This window comes from Onychomys torridus, chromosome 6 (genome assembly GCF_903995425.1).
Source record: "Onychomys torridus chromosome 6, mOncTor1.1, whole genome shotgun sequence".
Lineage (NCBI taxonomy): Eukaryota > Metazoa > Chordata > Mammalia > Rodentia > Cricetidae > Onychomys > Onychomys torridus.
Genome location: NC_050448.1, coordinates 120,240,554 through 120,246,562, shown reverse-complemented (window position 1 = coordinate 120,246,562; position 6,009 = coordinate 120,240,554).

Here is a 6,009-nt window from a genome sequence, read left to right as displayed (position 1 = left end):
TCAAGTTGGAAGCAGAGGTGGGGGACAGGCCTGGTGGGGGATTTTGAAACTTCAAAGCCAACCCCCAGTGAAACACCTCTTCTAGTAAGGCCACACCTAATCCTTCTCAAAACAATTCTACCAATAAGGGACCAAGCATTCAAATATGCAAGCCTCTGGGGGCCATCCTTATTCAAACCACCACACCACCTTATAAACAGGAGCTTATTTAACAGTACTCAGTTAAGTCCACAGATGTTGTTCAGCTGCTAATAAAGCCGGCCATTCATTCTGCATACATCCAACGTGTATTTCTTCACTTATTAAAGCTAGAATTTAAGAAAATGTTAGAACAATTAGATACACAAATAATAGTGAAAAACAGAGAGATGTGAGCATATCGGGAAGAAAAAATGTCTAGCACCCTCCCCCTATCCCATATTCAAAGTGCCAACATGGGGTTTAGTTTAAATAGAAGGTGAGAGGTATGTATAATTAAGCAATCTAAGTCAAGGTGTGGCCCTTTCTGTCAGTGACCCAGGATTGTCATTCACGCCAAGTGGCCTGCAAGTTGTCAAAACTGGGTTCCAAGAGACAAGTCCTTCCACTGGCTGGAACCATGACCCCAACCAACCTTTTCCTTTTCTCAGCTTGAGACTGGGAAAATTCCAATTCTCTGGGGATTGTCTTAGTTAGTGTTACCATTGCTATGTGAAACACCATCAAACATGGTGACCATAACTATGACCAAAAAACAAGTTATGGAGGGAAGGGTTTATTTGACTTACATTTCCACTGCACTATTCATCAAACAGGAACTCAAACAGGGCAGGAACCTGTGCTAATGCACAAGCCCTAGGGGGATGCTGCTTGCCAGTTTGCTGCTCACAGCTTGCTCAGCCTGATTTCTTACAGAAACCAGGACCACCAGCCCAGGGATGGCACCACCCACAATAGGTTGGGCCCTCCCATATTAATCACTAACTAAAAAATGCCCTACTGGCTTGCCTCCAGCTGGATCTCATGGAGGCATGTTTTCAACCTGAGGCTCTCTCCTCTCCAATGACCACAGCTTGCGTCAAGTTGACATAAAATTAGCCAGCACAGGGATCAGTTTCATAGTCTGATGGTCAAAGAGAGGGAGGAAAGCAAAAGGGCATGCTTCTCTCTAAAGACCTTCATTCATGCCAGGATGGTTACACTGGATGCCAGTCATCTCTCAGGGGTACTTGTAGATGCTTTGCCAACTCAGTGATCAGAAGGTCAGGAGGCAACTCTCTTGAGCAAAGTGCAAGCGGGCACTAAGCCACATGCCAGGTGAGAGGGCCACTTCATGTTGCAGTGAACAAATGAGTCTGAGGTCCTGATCCAACTCTCTAGAACATGGCTGCCGTAAGTCTTGCCGGGAAATTTCTAAGAGATTACTCATTGCAAAAAACTTAGCTTTCTTCCCCATGCAATAATGCAGCTCCATTCCATGACAAACTGCTCAATGATACAGAGTTTATAGAAATGGCTTTTTTTTTCCTGAGCTCTACTTTCTATCTTACCTCTTTGTTGACGTTCATCCCCTTTCTCCTCAAAAGTCAGCTCTTGCCTGTCTATGAAGAGTGTATGCATGAATGTGTGAATGAATGTACTATTCCATAGTACATTCCACTGAGTTCATCCAAATGGAAAATTAAATTCCCAATGAATGACATTCATAAGGGACACTGTCAATAACAGGATTTTCTAATAAGTGGCCCATACCCCACCTGGCCTTTGTCCTCTAGGATGATGACTTTGTCTCATATTCCCTTTACACTCATTCCCTATCCTCTTCATTGGCCTCAACTTGCATCAAAAGAAGCTGTCCCTCCTCTCCAGTACCACATACCAGGCAAGGATTCATAGGACATTCACCAAACTCCTTCATGAAGCTTTAGATCTGGACATTACTCCTATAATTTTTTTAATGCTTCTGTTCTATGCCTTGGATATATGCTATCTCATCTCTTTTTTCACTGGCATGATCAACCTTACCTAAGACAGACACTGAGTGGCAACATTCTCTTCCCAACCCTCCTACAATCACTCTGAGTGACAGAGTATTTATGTCATGGTTTGACAAATATCTTAGACAAAATTCCTGTGAAAGCTCAAATTCCAGCACCCTATTCTACCCATCCAAGTCCCCAAACCCTCGAGTTTGTTCCTTCTGCCTGCTTCACTGGCTTTGGGAGCTCATGGTGGACCTCATGGTTGTGTCTCTTTACTCAGCTCATTCTCACCATCTCTGTGGGGCGTCTCCATGCCTGTGCATCCCGCATCCTTCCTAATGACATCTTCATCTCTCATCTACCTACCATCTTATTACATCTGCCCTGAAGCTAGCTAGTTTTCCATTGAGCATGTTGTCTGAGGCTTTGTGGCAGGAGAGTAGAGGCATGGGGGAAAAAACATCAGATTCATAAACATAAGAAGCTTGAAGCCAGTTGATAGAAAGGCTGGACTCACCAGGGCTACATGTGACAGTACAGAGTACGTGTGCACAGTGCAGCCACCTCTCCCAGACAGGGCAGGTGCTGTATAAGAGACCTCTAAAAGAACAGAACTCATGTGACACAGGGCTTTGGAGCAACAGTCTCCTCAGCTCCTTTGCCCATTTCCACCCTCAAGAGCAACTTCTTTCTTTATGAATAAACTCCTTATATTTCTATCACTACTCATGTTCAGTTCACTGTTCCAGGATACAAAAATCTAGAAATCCCAACAGGTACACTCCTAAGTCCAATCCACACCTGTTAACGTTAGTGCAGCCAGCAAGGAATTAAGATCTCAGCTACTTCTTATCTCCCTCTTCCTTCTTCATACTTCCTTTTACCTTTTCCCCAGAGCACCTCAAAATTTCTATAAGGCAAACTTCCAAGGGAGGTCTAATCATAGCCCTGGGAGCCAAATTAAACCTATCCTTCCTCTCTTCCCTTTGGTGGCTTAAACTGTTCTCCCAGATTACAGGATATTAGTCAGTCTTCTGTAGAGGCATTGATCAGCAGCTGTCTGGGACCTGTGTCTTTAAACTGAGAGGACTGCAGACCCTCACTGTCTCCAGGGAACCTGAGAGGCCAAAGCCAGAGTCCTCCGGTGACTCCTGCCTTAAGGGTAAATGTTCTAATGCCCTTGGTCTGTTGTGTAGATAGTCGGGATGGAGCTCAAATCAGGGTAAGCATGATGGTGCCAATAAAACCGATGATGCCCAGTGGTCCCACCTGCCACTAAGTCCTTTGAATATCACTGCAACGACAGACTTCCCTGGCACTCTAGCAATCCTTTGCCTGGACCATTCTTCCTCTCTGTTCGTTTCCTCCCACCCTCCCAAAGGCCTGCAAGGATGAGAACAGCAGACTTGGATGGTGCTCTGGCACAGGCACTGTGGCAGCTGTTGCCCATACCTTCATCAGACAGTTCCCCAGCCATTCACCCCTCCCCGGAACTAGACGGGGAATTGGGGAAGCAGTTGTTGAACCTGTCACACATAGGATTCTAATGCCCACTGGTGTCACATGCTGGTCCCACCAGAATCTCCAAGCTTATGTTTATTCTACAAAACAAACCCCTGGTGGAGACAGAAACCTAAAGTCTGGGACCCAATCTCAATGTGATCTTTAAAGATGCCACCAGTGACCTACTTCTTTTAACCAGGTCCTATCTCTCACCACGATATTCTATTCAAATTTTGAACCCACTGGTTAGATCAGAGTCCTCAAGACCTGGTCACCTCTGGAAATAGCTTTACAGTCACACCCAGGGGTATGCTTAACTAACCTCACAGGCATCTCCTAAGCCGATGAAGTGACAGTCAATATTAGCATCACCCTGTCCAAGCCCATACTGCCCCAGGGTCAAGTAGGACCCATGGTCCTACTGCAGCCAGGGTCTGTGTTGATATCCGTGGCCTATGTTACCACCAAAGGCTGTGGGGATGTCTGTAGTCTGTACTGAAGCCTGAAGCAATGTTGATGACCCAGGGTAGTACTTGCTGACAGAGGCCATATTGATGTGGGTGGCCTACACAGTCACCTGAGGCCATGGTGATGACCGAGGGAAGTGTGGGAGCCCATTTTGAGGTTCCTCGTGGCTTTACCCAGCAGGTCTGCATAGAGAAAATGATTAGATCACAGGCCTGAGTACAGGTGTCTGAGATGGTCTGCACTTGGCTGTGCTGGGGGAGGAGGTCTTTTGCTCCACCCTTTGGTGTCTCTATAAATACTGAAAGACCCCCAGTGGAGATCTTCCCTCAGGAGAGACCCCGAACCCAAGGAACATGCCGAAACCATCCATCAGATGCAAACAGCAAGAGGGTTTATTTGAATACACAGGTACCTGGGGCAACAAGTCTCTCGGAGGACTTGCGCGCCTTCCTAGGGAAAGGGGGACTTTTTATAGGATCCCAGGGGCAGAAGCGCGGTTACAGAAGCGAGAAGCATAGTTACAGGGTTCCCATTGGTTGATTCAAATAAGGCCAGGGTGAACTTGGGGACATCTCGGAATTTGGATGTGTGTGGCTGACCTGGCCTTGGCTAGGGCACAGTGGTGTTTTCCTAGCCTGACTGTCTATTCCCCAAGGCCAGGTGGCCCACCATAGATATCCTGTTTTGACTCAACGGTTTCTCTCCCAAGGCCGGGTGGCCGACCATAGTTATGAACTCCTGTTTGGCCTTCTTCCCCTGAACCGCAGATATCCTGTTCTTTATGTTTAAGCCTTGCAAAATGGCGTTACAGCAGTCAAACTAAAGCTATTGTAGGGGGTCTTTCAATACCTTAGGGCAGAGACAGTCAGGGACCATTGGAATGGGTTTCAGGCCCTCTTGAGGCTATCCTTTATTTTCTATCTGTTTTTCTCCACAATCTAAATCCTTCTATCTAGTATTTCCTGCTGCTCACACTCAAGAAAATTCTGGGGAGCTGTGGGGTTGGTGGGTAGCTGCCCCACAGGGTAGTGCTTGCTGACAGGGGCCATACTAATGTGGATGGCCTGAACTGCCACCTGAGACCATGGTGATACCTCAGTCAGTGCTGCTGCCAAGGGCTTTGTCTGGGTCCCTGCCCTTACTGTAGCTGGGCCTTGTTTGTGGTCTGTGCTGAGGCCAAAAACCATGTGGAGGCCCATGATCTGGTCTCCTGCTGGCTGAGCAAGGAGGCTGTTGTGATATTGATGATTGCAGATGCACAGTTGAGAGGAGGGACAAAGGAGGCTTCTGTGACAACACCTACCCCTATCCCACCCACCCCACCTCTAAAAAAGTATCAGCCTAGACAGAAAACCATCGAAGAGAACTTTTTAAAAGTGTGATGGGGATGCTGACATTAGCTCTCCACAATTGATGGCTTCTGGCCAGGGTGCAGGAGGGGAAGGACTCAGTCCTATTTAACGAGTTTGACCATGCTCCAGTGAGTACATAGATAACACAAGTTAGACTTTTATGTTATTTTTTTGTGTGTGTGGGTGAGGAAGTCACAAGGATGGGGAGGGCCGACATGGAAGGACTGGAGGTGAGAATGATCCAGGTGCATGATGGGAAATTCCCAGAGAATTAATAAAAATGTTATGTTGGTTAAAAAACAATTAATATCATGCTTTATATGACCATATTCTACCATCGTTCTCTACCAGGCTAGCATCAAACTCACAGAGATCTTCCTGCCTCTGCCTCCCAAGTGCTGGGATTAAAGGTGTGTGCCACCACTGCCTGGCTAGGATTTTATTTATTTATTACGTATACAAATGTTCTGCCTGCATATATGCCTGCAGGCCAGAAGAGGGCACCAGATCTCATTACAGATGGTTGTGAGCCACCAGGTGGTTGCTGGAATTGAACTCAGGACCTCTGGAAGACCAGTCAGTATGCTTAACCTCTGAGCCATCTCTCCAGCCTCTAGTTGTTTCTTAAAATGTCATTTCATTCTTTCTGTGTTTGAAGTTCTGGTCTGAACTTAGAGTGTGGCTTCTCTGACTGTTGGGGCATCTGCTTACATGGTTCCTGGTTC